The 21,467-nt window shown below is 45.1% G+C and overlaps 1 protein-coding gene across 2 annotated transcripts in view; it reads left to right on the plus strand.

Annotated features, from left to right (window-relative positions):
• The first annotated feature begins 1,228 nt into the window (after positions 1 to 1,228).
• Positions 1,229 to 21,467, plus strand: part of LOC147701777 (sulfotransferase 2A1-like) — a 106,372-nt gene continuing 86,133 nt past the window's right edge. Inside the window, exon 1 of one of the 2 annotated variants that reach the window (XM_086930403.1) lies at positions 1,229 to 1,586. The gene's annotated coding sequence lies outside the window, so the exon portion shown is untranslated. The remainder of the gene's footprint in view (positions 1,587 to 21,467) is intronic. The other variant, XM_086930404.1, reaches the window with a different exon arrangement.

A 21,467-nucleotide genomic window follows, 5' to 3' on the forward strand; every position in this document is an offset into this window, starting at 1 on the left:
CCGAGTTAGACCACGAGGCAACCCAGAACCGCAGAAGTACCAATGAGAGGGCCAGCCGAGCACGACGTGCCCAGGTCAGACCACTTGTGGTCGGTGATCGCGTGGTACTGAAGACCCGTCAACACAACTGGAAATATCAAACCACTTTTGAACCCGAGATATGGGAGGTCGTGAACATCCACGGCACGATGGTATCGGCCATACACGGCAGGAGGGCTGTGACCAGGAATGTGTCATGGTTCAAACGATTCTCTGGAGAAGATATTGAGAGGGAAGGAGAGTCCGAGGACGGCGAGGGAGGCGACGAAGACCTATCGCCCCCTGGGACGCCGACGGAGCCGTCCGTTCGGGAAACACCGGTGCCCAGACCGGCCTTGGACCCTGGCAGCAGTCTGACAAGCCCAGCAAGTAGCCCAGTGGAGCCGGAACATGAGGAGTCTGTTGCAGAGCCGCGGAGCCAGAGGTACAATCTCCGACCCAACCCAACCCCCAGTCAGAGCCTCAAGGACTATGCATGGGGTCTCCGCGTCTCTGGGACTGTAAAGTAATTGGGACTAAAGAACTGTGAGTTTGGAGGGATGTACTGACGGAGCCACCCGGCCCGTCCACACACGCACGCACGCACACAGCCTGAGGGCGGGTCACGCCCCAGGTATAAATAAACGGGCGCGAGAACGCCTCGGGGTCTTCGACCCTAACTGCTAGCTAGTGTCTGCCTCCATTTATTGTGCTCCTGTTTAGTAAGGCCCCACTCTGCGGCCTAGGTGGTCCCTGCCCCTGCCAACAGCACAGCTCTGTTTCTGGTGGTACTTGTATTCCAAATTTCACTGAGGCCTTGCCCTGGTCTCTTTTAAGTGGTGTCCTTTTCTTTACTCTCTTACTCTTAGTCTCTGTCTAAAATACACCAACATTTCAAAGCAGGCAAGTGAGAGATAAAAAACAAATTGTCCGGAAAATGCATTTTTCCTATTGACTTAGATTGAAGGCAATCTATCTGCAAGGGGTCTATTTATATGAATGGTGACAGGCAATCAGCCTTTCATTTTTTGCAGTTTAATAAGATAGTGCACACAAAAACAGGGTTTTAAGCTCTGTTTTTGTGTGTGCAATGTAAAACGACCAACAATTAAACATGGAGGCCTGTCACCCGCTAAACAACCTCTCCAAGAATTGAGGTCAAGGCGCTCTGGCTCAGGATACGTTTCTGTGCTCCACCTGGCTCGCTTCCAGCAGATTCGAATCGGGTTCGCAGGCAGGAGGAGGAAGCTTTGATAAATAGAAAGTCTCCCGCCTGAAGTGGGAGGGTCGGCATTTTTGGCCTAGTTTCCCTGTCACGGAGGGGGGACGGAGGGAGAGAAAAAAAAAAAGTTTCCTTCCTTCTTTATCCGATGTTCTCCTGGTCCAACCGGCGAAGCCCCGCCTCCTCCGCCTGTGAAAGAGCTGGTGTGTGTGGTTTTTTCTACTCACTTCCATTCCTAGGAAGCGGTGGAAGGTCAGAGGTCGCCTGCTCGGTTCTCTGCGCGGATTTGTGTTATTTCGCAGCCGCTGCAAGCAGAAAGGACGTGTTTTGGTGAACTCTCCCCCAGGTAAGCAAGCGCCCGCCTGCTTAGACCTCTTGCGCAGCGAGAGCTACATTTATTTTCCCATCTTCGCCGTAGTCGCACGTTTGCGTGTAGAGATGGTATTCCATAATCTTTTCATTTCTTTATCTGTTTCCGAACTTCGAGTCTGTCACTGTCTGTTAAGCAGGGCATGTACTTGAGTAGTTTAGAGCTACGTGTGTGCTTCTCCTGCCTATGTTTCCAGTTGTTTCCCGATTTTCCTATTCTCTCTTGCGATCAATCTTCATATAGCACATAATAGCAAAAGCAAAACAAGTGAACATCTAAAGCCACCCCCATTGACATGGGCAATACATGGTAATTTATTTTTTTCAAAGAAGCATGTGAAATGCGTACATTTTACGGCATTAAAAAGTTCCAGTCACCTGTCATTTCAGAGACTGCTTTTTATCAACATACATATTTAGGACTTCCGACTGCTTATGTGCTTTCTGTGGGTGATGCAATGTCCGATACTCAGTTTATTTCAGATTGCATGCTTAGGCAAAACAAACGGAGGTGGCTAATTTGTGGTGGTCTAGTGTACATCTGATACAATCAAACCAACTTCAGACACCGCGCACTAATGTGTGTACCCACACGGGCAGCTTAAAACCACCACGAATGTGCATGCTCTGTTTAGCAAAGCATAATTCTGGAGAGAGTCACAGTGCCCAGCTGAACTTGCTAAAAGATGATGACTATAAAAACATTACCAGGCGAGAGACTCTGTGGTTTTTTCGAAAATGCATGCACCTCCGTCAACAGACATCCACAAAATAGATGGCATTTTTCCTGCAATGGGGCGGGATATGCGGTTAGTAATATGAGGCGGAAAGGTCTTTTAGCGCAGGTGTAAATCTTTACGTGTTTGCGAATGAAGTGGGAGTGCATTTCACGTGGCACAATACAACCAAACCTTCTAAATGCAGAATTGGAGTTACTTTGTTGACACACTGAGGCACCCAAGCTCTGCTGGACAGTTATGTCGCCGTTTGCACACGAGTTAGTCACAGCCTGGGGAAATATAATTTCACATCATTCTACCATCACCATTCTAAAAGTTAACAATAAAATGCATTCTATTTTTTAGACCAAATAACAGTTAATGAAGTCGTCAACTATGAACATTGCACTTCATGACTTAACAAAAGCCTGGATCAGTGCTTTAAATGGAAAAAAATAAGTGCAGGTGCTCACCAAAAGGAGCAGTGGGCGGAGTTTAGGGCGGGGCTAAGGGGAACAAGGGGCGGGGTTAGCTTTTTGACCGTGCCAAGGTTGTATGCACGAAATCTGCATGCATTTTATCAACCACCTAAGGATTACATGCTGCTTCAGCCTGCCTTAAATCGAACGCTCCGTCCATCATCCCCTTTTGTATTACTTTGTTCGCCCTAAGTTGGCAGAGTATGCTCAGACGTGAGTCACTTGCTCACTTGGCCACTGGATTCAAGATAGCTGATAGATGAGGATTATGAATCCGAAACCAGTCCCAGGATGCTTGTTTCCGGTCCAGGGAAGACATGGCTTGACTGTTCGGGCTGGACTGTTCCCATGAGTCACAGGGTCAGAGTGATTTGCATATGGCCATGTCTGAACTGGGGTGGCTGAGTGAGCTAAAGAATGGTGATGGATTAAACCCAGATCAGTTGACTGGGAGTGAGTTTTTGATTGGCTCAAACGCTCCGTCCATCATCCCCTTTTGTATCGCTTAAATCGAACCGGTGGCCTACAGCCCACTGAACCATCTGTCCAGTACTGGTACTCTTTTGTAACATGCACACGTCACTTTTCTTTTGTAACATACTGTTTGCTACCTCTTACATTTTGTTTGCTTTAGATACTTGCGCAAGTGCCACCATTGCCTCATGTAACGTTTGTTCTTGTCCTGGAGTGTCTGCCATTTATTGCAGTACTATACCTCTACTTGTACTTTGTATGCTTTTGTAACCTGCACACGTATCACTTTTTCCTCCTGTAATGTATAGTTTGCTACTTCTTGTATTTTGTTTGCTCACAATTGTCACCTTTGCCTCATGTAACTTAACGTTTGCTTTTGTAATTTGTTCACTTGTAAATTTCTCCTTATTTATCATTGCTGTTCCTATTGTGAAGCGCTCTGACACCTTCAGGTAAAGTCCGCGCTATATAAAAACGCATAAAATAAATAAACAAGTCTTTCCTGGAACATTTGTAAACCAGAGTTGTGGCCAGAGCTAACAACGTCTGTACTGAGGAACCAGGTGCCAATCTTCACATTTTTGATTGGTCTTAAGGCCTGTCCAAGGTCGATGAAATAGGAATCGGTGAGTGTGGAAGTGGAAGTATGCAAGAAAGCAATTCAGATGTGTGGCGACTGTAAAAGCCTTCCCATAGGTTCTTTTGTTAGGTCCTGAACGGTGCCTCCCACCTCCACCCATTAGATTTTACAGCCCCCCTGGGAAAGATCTTTGGATAAGCAAATGACTCAGCAGACACACCCCCTGCTCTGATTTACAAAGCAGCTCATGCTGGGTCATGGTGACGAGCTCCATTGATTGATTCTCTGCAGTGCTTGAAAGGTGCTGCCCTGGTATAACTTGAGGGATAAAGGGAGCACGCTGCCTCGGTTAAAGTCCGATCCCCATGAGTACCGGTACTCTCTTTCTTCTAGAAAAAAGTGCCGGTATTGAAGGGGAGAAAATGAAGAAGTGCCGGTACTCAGTACCGGTGAGTACCGGCCCATTTATAGCACTGGCCTGCATACCCTTTTGTGACAAGTGTGCTTTACAAATCAACATAAGGTGTTCCCTCTCTCTCTGCAAAGCAAGGTTGTTTGTATTGCACGCTTTTCTTTTTAACGCTTTCGAGACTAGCTGCATGGCCCCTTTTGTGTGTAATTAACCTGCTACTTTTGTTCTAAACAATTGAAGGCCAGGAGAAGGGAAGCAATATTTGTTTGTTTACATTGATTGACAGGAAGAATACTTAAGGAATGACTTGCAGGGCTTATCCCTGTCTTAAATAGATCTTTCCTCCAAGTAACTGTATGACCACCCACCTTCGAATGCACATTTCCCCCCCCCCCCCCCCGGGACTGCAATTCTCATTGGTAGAGTTCCAAATCTAGAGCCGCCCACAAAACACACTTCCGTGCGCGGGCTTGTGGTTGTGGACATTCTCATGTTTAGGAGCAGCGCAGGCACCTCTGCAGCCCGGTGGCTTTGTAGGAGCACATGGCTGTACAGTTATACTGAATGGTAGGTGCATATGGAACAATATATTTGGTAACTCAGCTTGTCATTACCAATTATTACTGAGCTTCACTTCTTCAGCTTACATTTTACATGGTGGTGCTGGATGCACGAAAAGAACTGGACCGTTTATAGAATAATTCTGACTTGTAGAATTTGCTGGAAATGTGATAAAAAAAAAACCAGAAACCAACAGCCACTCAAAACTCGAGCACTGGTGTTCCGGCCATACAAACACTTACGCCTTGGAAAAAGAGCTGTCTGAGCAAAGCGGGTGGCTCTCCGCAGCAGCTGCTGTGCACGCTGCTGCTCGCTTACGCGGCAATACTCTACAAGAGTTAACTTGTTAGAAAAAGTGGGACATGCACTAACCATTAGCAGGCTACGATTTTTGAGTGACACAGCAAAAGCCAATCCAAAGCGGTGGGATGAGTCAAGCCCCACAGAGTACATACAACTGATTGCCTGACAGTGCAAATGCTTTCTAGGCTCGACCTAATCATGAAAGTGGGATGGTGCTGTTGTTTTATTTTCTTCCCTGCACGGGGAAAATTGCATTATTGTTGTGATCTGCAACTTGTTAAACTCTATTAGTATTTCTAATTTTGAAATGCAAGGAATGTACAACAACAACAACAAAAATAACCATACAAACTAATACTAATCAATCAATCAATCAGGGAATTGTAAGCATGCTACTCACCTGTGAGGGTCTCAAGGCGCTGAGGGGGGGTACGCAGATCTGTTTAGCCAAAGAGCCGGGTCTTGAGGGTCTTCCTATAGGTGTTCAGGGAGGGGGCGTGTCTAATGTCTGCCGGTAGCTCATTCCATGCCTTGGCTGCAGTGTGAGAGAAGGATCTTCTGCCTGCTCTGGCTCTGTGGCGGCAGGGGGTTTTGGCCAGTGCGATGTTGGAAGATTGGAGGTTTCTTTTTGGTACGTTGAAGTTGATTCTGTTGTTGAGGTATTTGGGTCTGTTGTTTTGTAGGTGGGAGTGAAGATTTTGAAAGTAACTCTTTTCTCCACGGGGAGCCAGTGGAGACTTCGTAGGTGTGGACTGATGTGTTTGTGTCGGGGGATTCCGAGGACAAGTCGGATCCAGTCCAGGGCTGTTCCTTGTGTGCCTGCATTGTCGTGTGGTCTGGCGACTAGTGTGCGGTGGGAGACGGAGTAGGATGAGGGCTGCGGAGTGGCCTTGGTCCAGGAGGGTGCGGATGTCGTCTGTGGCGGCAAGTAGGGTGGTCTCTGTGCTGTGGTTGCTTTGGAATCCAGATTGGGATGGATTTACGACGGCGTTCTCTTCAATGAATCATGTCATAGTTTCCTATTGACTGTTTTTCTCTGCATTTTTGGCTGCGAAGGGGAGGAGCGAGGTGGGCCGATAGTTCTTGAGGTTGGCGGGGTCAGCTGTGAGCTTCTTGAGCAGATGTCTGACTTCTGCGCTCTTCCAGTCATCAGGAAAGAGCTAGTTTTGAAGGTGGTGTTGATGGTGTGTTGTAGTTCGGGTGCGATGGCGGCAGCGGCTCTGTGGTAGATGTGAGGGGAGCAGGGGTCGGTGGGGGCCAGAAGTGGATGCCTTTCATGGTCGAGGCGGTGTCCAGTTGGAGATGGTGGCATGGCTGGTGTTTCTGGGGGGCGGGGGACATCTGTGGCGCCTGGTGAATGGTCGATGAAGTTGTTGTAGAGGTTTTTGATCTTGAGGTGGAAATACGTTCAAAGCTTGTCGCAGAGGTCTTTGGATGGGGTGATGTCTGTGGCTTCACTGCGTGGGTTGGTGTATTCTTGAATGACAGTGAAAAGTTCCTTGGAGTTGGTGGAGTTGGCCAGGATTTTGTTGTGGATAAAGTTCCTCTTGGTGGTTCTGATCTGGTTGTGGTAGTCAGTCATGGCATCCTTGTAGGTGATGTGGTTTTTAGTTGTCTTGGTGTTTCTCCAGTTCTTCTCCAGGCGTCTGCAGGTGCATCTGGTTTCTTGGAGAGCGGTGGTGAACCAGGTGGCTTTCCTGGGGTGTTGTCTGTTGGGGCTGCGCAGCGGGCGAGCTCGTCTGCTCAGTCGGAGACCCAGGTGTGAAGTACTCTGGCTGCATTGGTTGTCTCGGGTGAGGGTGGTTGTGGTAGTCCGTCATGGCATCCTTGTAGATGATGTGGTTTTCGGTTGTCTTGGTGTTTCTCCAGTTCTTCTCCAGGCGTCTGCAGGTGCGCTCGGTTTCTTGGAGAGCGGTGGTGAACCAGGCGGTTTCCTGGGGTGTTGTCTGTTGGGGTTTGCATAACGGGCGAGCTCGTCTGCGCAGTCGGAGTCCCAGGTGTGGAGTACTCTGGCTGCGTCGAGTACCCAGGTGTGGTTGTCTCGGGTGAGGGTGGAGTTAAGTTGCTCGTCGGTAACCTTGATCCAGTTCCTTCGTGGTGGGCGTGGGGCTGGTTTTGGTGCCTTGGGTTTGTGGATGGCGAAGTGTACGCAGTGGTAATCGGTCCATGGCGGCTGCTTTGTGTGGCTGAATTGGATGCTGTTTCCTGCTGCGAAGATGGGGTCGAGGGTGTGTCCTGCTCCGTGGGTTGGTTTGTTGACGAGTTGTTTAAGTCCAATGCTGGTGAGGTTCTCACGAAGGATAGTGGAGTTGGGGTTGCTGGGGTTGTCGAGGTGGAAGTTCAGGTCTCCAATGAGTATGTAGTTTGTTGAGGCGATGGAGTGGGGTGCGATGAAGTCAGTGATGGTGGTGGCGATGAAGGGTGTTCGGGGCTGGGCGGTCTGTGGACGAGGGTTCCTCTGAGTGTGGCTTTGGGTGTGCTCTGGATCTGGAAGTGAAGGTGTTCGGCGGAGGGGAAGGTTTCGCTGGATGTGGTGAGGCGGAGGGTGCTCTTGTGGGCGATGACGAGGCCCCCTCCTGGGTGGTTGGGGCGGTCTTTCCTCTGGATCTTGTATCCGTCTGGCATGGCGGTGTTGATGTCTGGGTGGAGGATGCTTTGGTCCAGGTCTCTGTGAAGAAGGCGATGTCGGGCAAGAGAGTGAAGTAGGTTTCTGATTTCCACGGTGTGTTTGTGTACACGGCGTGTTTGTGTACGGAGCATACGTTGAGAAGGATGCATTTTAGGGTGTCGCCAGTGCTGGCGACAGAGGTATTGGAGGCTGGGGTGGCAGTGAGGCTCTGGCGGCATTGGAGGCAGGAGAACTGGCTGTGGGTAGTGTTCGGCGAGGCCTGTTGGCATTCTCTAAGTCTTCCAGGGTTGAGTGCGGGGGAGGATGGTGGTGGTGTCATAGCTATGGGTAGTGGGAGGTCCAGGGTTCCTGGCGTTGGCAGCGGACGGGTGCAGATGGGCTTGACTTAGGCGAGCCTTTGGCACACCGGCGGTGTGCCCGCTGCACAATCACCATCAAGTAGGGGAGGTGGGAGGGAGGAGAGGCTGGGAGGCGGGAGCGGGGGAATTCCGGTGGGGAGGAATGCCTACTGGGAATTCCGGGGGGAGGGGCCATAGGGGTAGCAGGAGCAAAAGGCGAAAGGAACTGGCAGGCACGAGAAAACATAAACCATGGTGGAATTGGAGCAAGACACAGGCACAATAACAATGGCACAACAGGGAAAAATTTAGAAAAAAAATGGCTGAAAAAGGTTATGGTGGTTGCAGGCAGTCTGGTCCCAGTTGGAGCGGGCAGCAGGCACAGGAGCGGACCACAGCCTCGAACCTCCCAAGGAGGAGTTCAGGGTCTGGAGGCAAGAGATGGCACAGGAGATCTGTGGGGAGAGTGGACCTTGACCGAGGTCAATCACTTTTAAAGCGGACTCTCCCTCCCCACAACAATTCCAAGGTATAATGTTTTGAAATATTTGAAATGCCAGAATGGAAAAAATGACAATAAATAATATTTATTTTCAATCGCTCTTCATTGAAGTTTGCTAATATACAAAAGGAGGACAATGTACTGAGACGTTTGGCAATTCCAATACAACACTCAAGAAAACAACTTTTTGTCATTAAGGGGCACATATATGACCGTTTGTTGCGGTCGCAAGCGGACACTTGGGCCGTTTGCAACCACTAAAACTTCTTATGCAATGTACTACCCTATTTTGCGAGTTGGTAACCTAATACTGACTCGCAAAATAGGCTTTGCGAGTCACTATTAGGAAGGGGCGTGCTAAGGACGTCCCTTCCTAATAGTGAGGCGTAAGGGCATGTACGATTGTTTTCAGACCAAAATGCAGTCGCAAAACAATTGCAGTTTACCACCTACTTCAAATAGGTGGTAAATCAGTTGCAAATGGGAAGGGGTGCCCGGATCTTTGTGAATGGTAGCGAAAAAAAAATTTTATGAGCAGGCAGTGGTCCCAATGACCACTGCCTACCCTTTTAAATATACGGTAGATAACCGATGGCAACTTCGACAGTTAATTACTCCACTGCAGGCCAAGGGAGCTCAAGTGTTTCTCCTCAACCCCGCAAAGTTGAAGATTATTTACAAAGAGAAAACACAATTTTTTACAAATGTGGGACAGGCTAAGGAATTTCTAAGCAAGATTAGTAGTCCAACCAGCTAAAAAACGATTCAGAGGGGTAGAAAGAAGAAATCCTGGGGGGTAGTTAGTCTCAGAAGTAAATCAGATGGTAATGTGTGCTAATAACCCTCTTTTGCTTTGTTATAAGCTACCAAAGTTGTTGCATGTTTCCTTTTCTTTGGGACCATGTATTGGGCACATAATTCTTGTTCAGGACAAGGTCTCTCTAAACAAGAAGGAAGGATTCCGCCCTAATTATTGAAATGTATGTGTTGCATAGTTGAGGTTTTGCGGGGGCGCGGGGAATCACCAGTTGCATCTTTAGGACCATAAGTCCAAAGGCCTCGTTATTGGGAAGGGAGGGGGGTGGGCAAGGGGGTAGATGGGCAGAGGGAGGGATGGGTAGGTGGAGGGGTTTGGTGGTGGGCTTAAAATGGGGTAAAAAATCTACTCTTGTATTTGAAGATGATATGGATTTCGAAAGACAATTAATAAAAAACATGGTAGGCAATTTGACAAAAGACTACTATATGGTCCTTTTAAGGATAAATGGGGTCATTTCTGGGGACTTTAGCTGAGCCATATGTCTACTGTTAGAGATTTCCGAATATGTTTGTTAAATGTTTCAGGGCTAAACAACTTTAATAAACGTAGAAGAGTAGCAGCTGAGTTGCGCCATGTCGCTTCTCATGTGGTCTGCTTACAAGAAACCCATCTCCCTTGGAACAAACCAACTACTAGCAGAATTGGGGTTCAATATTTTAGCTTCATCTCAACAATCTTGTATGACTCGGGGGGGGGGGTAGCTATTTTAGCAAAAAAGAATACAGTTACGGTACGAAGGAAATTAACAGATATAAATGGTAGGATGGTAGGTGGGCGATAGTTGAATGTGGAGGGCAGCACGGGAACTTTACAATATGTAACATCTATGGCTCTAATATAGATGACTCAGGGGTTTTAGAGCAAGTACATGGCGAGCTAGCAGCCTGGGCTACCCCCTTGATTATTTGTGGGGACAGGAACATTAATTTAACAACATATGATATCGTTGGGAGAGCGAAGGTTTATAAAGGCCGGAAACCACCGATCTGTAGAGCCCTTTTCAACTTGTTAAAAGATTATGGGTTGGTTGATGTTTGGAGCACCCGGTTTCCAACGGATCCTGGTTTTACCTTCTATTCCCATCCCCATCAAAAGAAGGTTAGGCTGGACTACTTTTTTGTAGAAGTGCCAAACCTAGCCAAATTGAAAATGCAGATTTTTCCCAATATTTCATCTGATCATACACCTATTGTCTTGTCAATTGCGGGTTGGAGGGTATTGGCTACAACTAGAAAATTTACCTTCGATCGAAAATTATGCCTTAATGAAGAGTTTAGAGACCATATGAAGAAATGGATAAGAGAATTTTTTGTTAGCAACACAAATTCTGCTCCAATTAATATTGTCTGGGATACATTTAAAGCCTGTTTTAGGGGAGATGTTTTAAGCTTTGGGCTTGCCCGGCAAAGAAAGGTAAAAACAGATATGGATAGGCTATATCAAGCAGAAGAGAACTTAACAAGGGGGATAGCTACCCAGGGCGATGTGAAAGCATTAGAGGTTGAGGTCGCAAAGAAAAGGGCAAAAATACTGGGAGTATAGGATAGTGAAAACGCAAGAAAATATTTGGCACAACGTAAGATCTGCCATGAGTATGGTGAAACAATAGGCCGCCACCTAGCCTTAAAGTTGCGTATGAAGGATGCTAGTCGTAATATATCATCCATGAAAGACAAAGAAGGAATTTTAAAGACTGAACCTCAAGATATATTGGCTATTTTTCATGACTTTTACTCAGAATTGTATAAGACGGAACAAATCGGCTTGGAGGAGGTAGATCTTACTATATTAGGAACACTTGTCAAGCTAGACCCATTAATGATGGATTTATTGGAGGCACCTCTATCAAAAGAGGAGCTAGCTATTGCAGTTAAAACGTTAGCAATGGGGAAAGCAGCAGGTCCTGACCAGTTACCAGGGGAAATATATAAACTGTTTTTTGAAGAACTTAAAGAGACTATGCTTGATACATTTAGGGCTGCTCAAATCGGGGTTGCACCGAAATCATGAGACAAAGCTATTATAGTTGTATTTAGCAAGAAGGGAAAAGAGACTGATCTTCCGGGGTCATATCGTCCCATATCACTCTTAAATTGTGATGGGAAGATTCATTCAAAAATTTTAGCAAATCGGATATCTAAAGTCATTATTTCATTAGTATCTGACGATCAACATGGTTTAATTCCAGGTAGAGGAACAGTGGCACATATCAACAAAGTTATTACTCTGTTTGATATAGCTGAGGTAGAGAAACGCAGCTTAGGGTTGATATTATTTGATGCAGAAAAAGCATTTGATCGTGTGGAATGGCAATATTTATGGACATTAATGGAAAATATGGGATTTTCCCGGAAATTTATGACTGCATTGCAAATTCTATATGAGGCACCAACTGCCAGGATAGCGTCCATGGGCGCAACTTCAGAAGTAGTGCAGATAACTAGAGGTACAAGGCAGGGGTGCCCCTGCTCTCCTCTTCTTTTCACATTATATATAAACCCCTTTATTGGTATGCTTTCTAGTAGCGAGGCTATTAAACTGTTCTGGGTGCTTAATATCCCTCATATTGTTTTCGCCTTCGCTGACGAAATTGCAGTGACTACAAAGGGATCCTAGAGTAGTTGTAGAAGCAACCTATTTGGGGGTTAAGATAAGGGCAGCAATGTCGGAGGTAGTTTCGGCTAGCTGGGTTTCACTATACAGAAATATAGCGGAATCCTTAGAGAAGTAGGGGAGGCTACATTTTACCTTGATTGGCCGAACCAACGTATTAAAAATGAATGTATTGCCAAGGGTATTGTATCTTTTTAGATCACTACCATTAGAAATATTACCAGCCCAAATTCAGCAACTTCAGGCTTTGTGTGCAAGATTCATATCACCTCCTGGTAAACCGCGTAGAGCTATGCGGCTTTTGACACTACCAAAAGACAGGGGGAGGGACTATCAGTCCCTGATTTTTTTTATTATATTATTACGTCTGTTTTCTCCAACAGATGCTTATTCTATTGATGGGAGGTAAAGAGGGAGATAATTTAGTAACATCAAGCTCCAATACTTCTATATATCATCTAACCCTGGGAACGGCAGCAAATCGGAGTTTGTTTAGGGAGATAGAATGGAGCTACTACAAAAGAACTAAGTTCAAGACGGTAGAAGCAGTCAGTAATATTTGGAAGAAAAGCACGCAAATTAATTAACTTAGGAACTTTAACTTATTATACCCCATTAAATGCGATAAAATTGCTCCCATCTATTTGTGGTGATAGTGTGGCGAGGGCCTGGCAGGCTAAAGGGATTAAGATGCTAGGCGACTTGTATGACCAAAGTGGAATGCTCAAACAGTTCTCATTACTTTCACAGGTCTATGGGATATCACCAACACAGTTTTTTTAATTTCTACAAATTAGAGACTTTCTAGTTAATAAAAATCTGAAACTGTTATCTAACCCTTTGATGGAGGCCCTAAAGGCTCAAAGTAGAATTGGTGGGCTATATAAAATCTTAAATTCAAGAAAGAAGGATGACTTGGAAATACATATGGCATACTGGGCGGAAACTCTTGGTGAAAATGAAATAGATATATCAATGGAGGAAGCGATTGCAAGAGCTAGGGAAGTTCTTATGTCAGCAAATTTACAAGTGCAATTTTTTAAAACTTTATTTGTTATATTATACACCTGCGCGGATGAAAAAATGCGGTAGTCGATATGATGGCAAATGTTTTCGATGTGTTTCACCCGATGCGGATATAGATCATATTTTTTATTCTTGTGTTAAGTTGTCTCCTTTCATACAAGCCATGGAACGATTCTTATCTGTCATATTAGAGACACCTGTTTGCATAACCCCTGCCTTGATGCTGTTAGGGATGGGGCAGGATGTTTCAAAGGGGGAAGCCTATAGAAGTACAGATATGTTTTATTTGTTGCAATGACTATAGCCCGATTATGTATAGCGGGGGACTGGCTACGCCCGGAGCCTCCAAGATTTGAGATGTGGAGGGCTAAGGTATACAGAATTTCAAGCCTGGAATTTAGTCTTTTTTCGTTAAAGGGGACAAGGAAACGGAAATTGGGTCTTATGATTTGGGAACAATTCTTGGCTCACATGAACAATTGAGTGAACTAATTTGTAAATTCCAAAGCATCATGCAAGGTATAAAGACTAATAGTTGCTGAAAATGTAACATGATAACTACACTTTTTAAGTTAAATTACAAATGGGGATATTCTAATGAGAAGGCACATTTTTTATTTTTTTTTGTAGTAGCTATCTGTATTTATATTTTGTGCTGCATACTTTCTTAATGAATTTTATTGAAAAGGCTCAGCTTGACAAAAACAATGCTTGAAAGCTATGTAAGAATTACATACATATGGACACTGTATATTGTCAAATGTCTATTGTGCTTTGCAAGTGTGGGAAAAAAAAGAATATGGCTGGAGCCCTGGATTAAACTTTTGATGCACCTATTGCTGTGGTTGACATCCAGGTATGAACCTCTAGTCACTACCATGACCTTTACTGTGACAGACTGCTTTCTGGAAGATGGGCAGGGCAGAGGAGTGTGCACTTCCAAACGAAACAGACCCCAATGCAAACTTCGGACTCGCCCTAACATTGGGTGTCTTGAAAAGGACTATAAGAAGGAGAACTCGAGGCCCCCAAAATTGTCAACGGTCTAGCAGCTTGAAGGGCTGTGCGAGAAGCAGAAGTTCTGCAAGATTTCTTCCTGTGACTAGGACTGGAAGCCATTAACTGCCAATCTCCCGCTGGGAAAGGGAACATCTCGCAGGAACATCCAAGAACACCTGCCCCTGGGCCATCAGTGCATGTATGCTTGTCAAGACCAGTGAGCTTTGTGAGGAAGTGGAGGGCGCTGGAGGCAGAGAGGTCCGGTGGGAATCCTAATGAGTGAATCTCTGTAGCAACAGTACCTTGCATACCTTTATCTCCGATAGTTTCTTATTGCGCTAGATGGGGGTTACTCGTGCTCAGGACCTGTTAGAAAAACATGCAAACCGTGTTCCTTTTCCGAAGCATAAGGAATCTGCAGAAGCATACGTTACTTCTTCCTTATACTTTTCAAAACAGATCTTTGCACGGTCGTGTCCTTGCAGCCACAGTTACGACACATGCATTGGCAAAGTGGAAAGGTTTCCTTCGGTGTCCTGCTAGTTTGGACGGTGTCAAACACATGAAGCCTCTAAGAATGGCAGTAGAGCACATAATGTTAGCATTACCATTCGAACGTTTAGTGCACTATTCTAGTTCCTGTGTTTGTTACGTGCATTTCTTAATGTGAACATATTTATATACAAACAAACGTTTCTTGCTTATAACTTGTTGTTATCACATAAAAGCCCTTCCATATCCATTACCCCGAGGAGGAATTGGTATAAATGCACCTCTAGAGCTTGCCTCAATGAAATTCCTATGCTGTCAAAGTCTACAAGTGTATATAATGGACAGTCAGTACGAAGTCAATTAACCCAACAAGCGTTGGCGATGCCAATAGGTCTAGTTTGTAAATAAATGCCTCCTCCGTCAGTGCTGGCTTATGCATTCCCTAGCTTATTATACATACACTCTGTCACTTTTCTTAGCACTCGTGCGTCAATATATCAACCCATTGACTCATTTTTATGTTCATTCACTTATACAACGACAGTAAACTTGCACAACATATGCAAGATAATAAGAAGTGAAAAATGGCGGGCATATGCGTACAATAACCAATAGGCATTGTGTTTAGAACTAATGTGTTCACCATCTTGGAATGGTGAAACTATGGACAATGCCAATGTATGACTGTGGCCTGGTCTAGAGGCTGTGGCCTTGTGTGGTGTGGCACTTTGAAGAATAAATGAATAGAAAGAAAGCAGGCTGTTGTCACTGTCTGGGGAGCTAGTGTATGCTCCAATATAACTGAAAATAAAAAGATGAGAATGAAAAATAAGAGGAAAAAATGGAAAACTAAAGGACTGGTCTGTCAGCCCTGCCACTGAAGCACACTCCCTTTCTGTTGAATGTGAATGTGATCAGAAAAAATACTCCACTTGAGATTCAATAGAGCCAGTGTCTGCTGTAGTTGGCCCATTGTCCCATGTTGAATGTTGTAATCTCTCTTACGCAGAGGGGCTTATTTGCTTTAATATGTGTTTCATAATAAATAAATTAGAGTTATTGCCTGTGTTAACTTTATAAGAACAGATCAGAACTATGCCATATGGCAACTTTTCCCAATGAACCAATCAGGCGTATAGCCTTTATCATTGGCTTTTCATCATAAGCAACTGATACCTTCTGTATAGAACATAAGCTTCCTCATAAGGCAACCATTAAGTGCACAATATGCCCATTTGTAAGGTTATTGACATTACAGTTTTAAAAAGCTTTTGAAATCCCCTTAAGAGGCTATATAGTAAGAATCATGTTAATGTTAGTGAAATTTATAAAGCGCAGCTTTTACCCGGAGGTGTCCTGGGTCTAGTCATCTACTGTGGCCAAAGGAAAGAAATTTATTGGGCAAAAAGCCAGGTCTTTAGGCTTTTCCTAAAAGCTAAGAGGTTCGTGATACATCTTAACTGGAACGGCAGGTGTTCCAGGCTTTGGCCGCACTGTAGGTAAAACTTCTACCTCCCCATCAAACTTTTTTTTTATGCGTGGCACTGAGATCAGCGTAGCCCCTAATGAACGAAGAGGTCTGTTCGGTGTGTACCGGTGTAAATGCTGCTTTATATAGTCCGGTCCTGAACCATACAGCACCTTAAAAACTAGACAAAGGGCTTTGAAGCGAACTCTGTTTCTTACCGGTAGCCAGTGCAATTTGTTTATTTCCTTGGTAATGGGCGCAAACCGAGGTGTGCCCGAGAGGAGTCTAGCTGCTGCATTCTGCAATGTCTGAAGTTTATTCAGGAGCCTTTGTTGAGCATTGAGGCGCAAACTTTTACAGTAGTCCAATCTCTCATCACCTTGCAAATCTTCTATCCCCATGCTTTGTTCGAGAAGTTAATCAGTACAAAAACTCTTGACTACTATGGTAATCTGTAATATATCATTTAACAGAATACCTGCCTATAGGCTTCGAGCACGATGTGATGACAATAACCATTAAAAGCCTGTTGCCTTTAACACATGTTTTTCACAACAAGTAGGTCAGACCTACTGGCTTTCCCATAGATTTTCATAATAAAAAGATAAATCCAAGGAACCTGACATAACGTTTCCCATTAACACAAGGCCTATGGTCTTTATCATTAGCTTGGCAACCTAGCTAACTGGCGTACCGAAGTGCGCATAAGCCAGTAACTATCATGCATACAGTTATGAAATTACAAATATGTACAACATAGCATTTGGGAAACCAATACACATACTCTCTCAAAATGACCTAATCCGGATTACCACACTGAAAATCTTCTACCGCCCACAGTTTGTCACAGGGGGATGGCGTACTCAAACACCGGTCTAATGTGGTAATAGTTCCTGTAACAAAATAAACCTATCTACAGCATGATAACAATCCAACATTAAAGGTGCATTGGTTTTAATAGATACTTTTTACAATAAATAAGCCAAGCCTACTGCCTTTTTCATAACGTTTATATAATAAAGAGTTCAGACCTATGGCTTCGGCCATAACTTACACTGGTGAATCAATAAGGCCTGCACGCTCCCTTTGTCTTTTACTCCACATCATAACCAACTGAGGCTTGTTGGACTGAGTGTAAGCTTACAACACAGCAGCCGTTGGGCATAGAAGTGTAAGCAGCATTGCATTTGGCAACATAAATTACGAAAAAGCCTAACTAGAATGATCACAGTGTAAATTTTCTATCTCCACAGTTTGTTAGAGGGCAGGGCGGCTCTAGGCTCATGGCGGCCCTGGGCAGGGAGCGTAGGTAGGGGGCCCTGGAAGAGGCTGTCCGGGCGGAGAGCGGAGGCCAGTGAAGAGGGGGGGTCAGGGTGTTTGGAAGTGGAACAGAGCCGGAGGCCGCCAAATCCCTGCCAGGGGCCGCCACGCAAATATGTATCCATCCTCAGAGGATTATTATATTAAGGATATATATTGGCGTGGTGGCCCCTGGGGTTTGGTGGCCCCGTGCAGGTGCACAGCTTGCACATGCCTAAAGCCGCCCCTGTAGAGGGGTTATCCAAGACTACAATCCTTGCCTGCTACGGTAAGCTGTGAGAGTGCCTGTAACAAAATACCTCTGCTGGTTTTAATAGAGTACTAGTAATCCATCCTTAAATGCCTATTGACATAACCTTCCATAGCATCTGTCGGGCCATTGGCTTTATCGTAATGTTTCGTAATAAATAAATGCAGCCTATATCTTTCTTCATTAGCTTGTCACCATAAGCAACAAAGGCCTTCCCTATAGAGCATCAGCTTGCACACATGGCAACCAGATAAGAACATTATAATTATATAGAAGTTGTCTGATGGCATCGCAGTGGCATTTATGTGACCTTCAAGGGCAAGCTCCATCCATCACAGTGACGTGTTTGACCGAAATGTCAAACACAATAGCTTAGCTTGAGAAACAGCCTAACTCTAGAAACTCGATAAACAAACAAATTCAGCTTATCGGAGAGTGCGCACTCTTTCTGTGGAAGCACACCGTTTTTGACAAATCATATGCTGTACTCATTTGAACCAACATCTGTGTGGGGCCACTGTCCATTTCAGTGCTACTCCTGAAAGTTCTTTTTGATCACATTAGGTCTCAACAACGACTCTTATCAAGCGTTACCCAAAAACTGATCCCATCGCATAAAGTGATTCTCACAAAAGAATTAAGACACAACTGAGTTATCGGGTGTAAGCTATAAAAACACGCATTTGTTGGCTACTCTAACATTCAAGTTGACAAACAGAAGGGAAAGTGTTTTTTTTTTTCCAAGTGACAGACCAGGATGAGGGCAGCACGTTTTGTTGGGGCAGGAAGTACTGCAGTTTGTTGATGGCCCTGAAAACCTCATGCAAAGCATCCTTGGTTCCGTAACAGGGGGCTGAGCACGCCTCCAGCAGCCAGAAAAAGGCTTGATGACATGGGATGAATGGGCACTCTTTTCGGGGATCTGGAACACGCAGAATCTTTGGAATAAATCTTTTTCAAGGTATTTGATTTGTCAAAAGAGGTGAGGCAGGAAGACTGAGATTTCGTTTCATAGACGTGGTGTACATGAAAACGAAAAGGTGAAATGATGTTCTCATTGGGTGTGCTGATGATCGAAGTGTGACCCTGTCGTATTTTGACGATGGCTGGGTTAGCGCTTAGCTTTGCTACACGATTCCCGCTTAAATTAGCTATACATAGAAACGCCATTTTGTATGTGTTGGCGGCCATCTTAAATCATGAACGGCCTCGTGGCCGGCGTGCCCTTTAGTCCGTTGTCCGTTCCACTGACCACTTCAATCTGCCCAGCAACAGGCTATTTTTAGTACTGGTCAAACCACACATGCGCAGTTCACACTGACCAGTCGTTCCTCAGGAATGTGCCGCAAACTGACCAGTGGGTTTGAAACCCTCCAATGAGCTGGCAGTATTCCAAAATATGCCCTTATATGTACATAATGTTCTGTAACTTTGTGCCGCGTGTACGTTTTATTACCTATAGAATCATATAAAAGAAGGGTCACACCGATGTTCGGTGTGATACCTCTTGCATTACCGAAGGGTGCTGTATGAGTGTACCACCACCCCATGGGGTCTTAATAAACTTGTTCTTTGACTTTTACAGTTTCCGTGCCAACAGTCTTTGAATGTAAGTGGGTTATCTTCGGAACATGTAGGCCTTGGGAACCCTAATTACTTCAAATTGGCGACCACGAAGGGACTCATCGGCGACTCGGATGCCCGAAGGAGAGGTCGTGACGAAGGCTTGGAAACTCGCCATGGACGCGCGCTGCCACGAGTGACCCGAGTCTTGGCTGCCACGGTGTTTTTTCCTTTCCTTCCGATCTGACCTTCCAGGTGGCGCCGGTCTCCGACTGAGTTTTCGAGTGTCTGCATCGCTGAGAAAGTGCCATTTGGCTGATTTGGCTTACAAGACCTTGGCAGTTGGAATCTGGACATTTGAGACTTTGGGTAAGCTTTGTGTTCGGTAAGGTAGTCTTCGGACGCTTACTGAAATTCTGTGATTTGTGATCGGTAAGGTAGTCCTCGGACGCCTGCCGAAGTCCTATGTTTTGATTTGAGTTAGCTAACATTGTGAATTTGTGATCTTTGAACTTATATGTGTAGTGCACTTCACATAGGCAGGCATGTAGAGATGTTTCTCTAACTTTGTTTTTTCCCTTTGAGCGGCACATTTGTGTGAAGTACTGTAAGTGCCTTTTTATACGGTGTCACGCTTTCGTGATACTTTTTGAACATGCCTGTTTTTAGCACACTTCGAGGGATGTGTTGTCTCGGAAATGGTACCACAATTAGGTTAGCGGAATCACAGCCGGCTCCCCCAGAGGGAACACCAAATCGTGAAATGTACATTAAGCATGGCCTTCCCCCTATTATGTACAGCAAATTATGGCATAAGTATACAAAGGCCGATCCTGAATTGCAATGGCCTCTACATGGGTCGTTCGATTTACGTAAAGTACAGTTTGTAGAGCAATGTTTGTTTCAACGCAGGTCTAGACAAAACATGTTTGATTGCGTGCGAATGTGGGAGAAAGCGGTGCGCGAGCGAATGAAGCGTGAAGTTGCCTTGGCGGACAAAGAGCAGCGTAAGGCTGCTCGGGATAAGGCTTTACAGCTTGAGGAGAAAGAGGTTCAGGAGAAGAAAGAAAGGGAGGAACGGGAATGTAAATTGCAGACGACTGGTCAATTTCCTATCCGCCGACCGCTTTATCCTGTCCTTAATAATGAAATTGATGATTTTTCATTACTAGATCGGTCGCCGCCTCCGTATGTTTCACCGACGGCCCCAGCTGAAGATTCAGGTGATGAGGGGCAGGATAAGTTGGAAAAGAAGGGTGTATCTGCCCTCAGGTTTTCTACGGAGAGGTCCGCACATTTACGTAGTTGGGCTCGTAAAGTGAATAAGAAATGTGTTTCTCAGGAGGAGGTGATTGCGGAGAGGAGTAAGTGGTTGGATCTTGAGTTAATGTATTTCTTGTCTTCTTTGGCGGATGAAGTTGTTGTCGCGTATCGTGATTTTTCAGACGTGTTAGAACCTAAAGCTGTCTCAGTACATCGAGAGAATTTGGATAAAGGTTTATTTGCTCTGTCAGATGTTGATGACCTTTTCAAGCGATTGATCCAGCTGCGGGATGAAACAATCAACTTGCGGGAGGAGCGAAAAAGGAGGCAAAAGGAGTCCGAGTCGAAGAGTAGCGAGTTGACTAAGGAGTGTTCTCTCCGGGGTTCAGATAAGAATTCTGCAATGCATGTTATGCCTATGCGTGAAGCTGCGCCTCTGTATGTTCCACCAAAAGGGGAAGGTACGGATGATGATAAATTGTCAAAGGATGCGAAGGGATATTTTGTGTATAATTGGGTATATACGCCGTGGAATAGAGCAGACGTAATGGCGTTGAAAAATTCTTTACCTGATCTTCGGAAAAACCCGGCGGCATTTTATGAAGGGGTGGAAGGGGCTATTTCGTCTTGTGGATATAGATTTGTTCTTTGGGTTAATTCTGCCACCTGATATGTGGCGGAAAATTCGTAAAAATAATGATGAAACGATATTGGGGGGCACATGGAAGGAAATTAATGCCTCAGATTTAGACAGGGAACCAGCATGTAAGTTAATTTTAGATCTCCCGGCAGCTATTCTGACTAAATTAAAGACGCTTGTTCCTTCTAAAAAGATTGATTGGACTATGTTGACGTCGTGCAAACAGAAACCCGATGAAACGGTCTCAGATTTCTTTACACGTTTTGAGGAGGCATTTCATGATTACAGTGGTCAATCTTTGACAGATGATACGGGTCGGCATTTGTTTGTAGATAAGTATGTGGCTAATCTCCTACCGGAGATTGCGAAACGATTGAAGTCGAGTGAAAGTTCCTGGGCCACGGCGA

This window comes from Lissotriton vulgaris, chromosome 7 (assembly GCF_964263255.1).
Source record: "Lissotriton vulgaris chromosome 7, aLisVul1.2, whole genome shotgun sequence".
Taxonomy (NCBI): Eukaryota; Metazoa; Chordata; class Amphibia; order Caudata; family Salamandridae; genus Lissotriton; species Lissotriton vulgaris.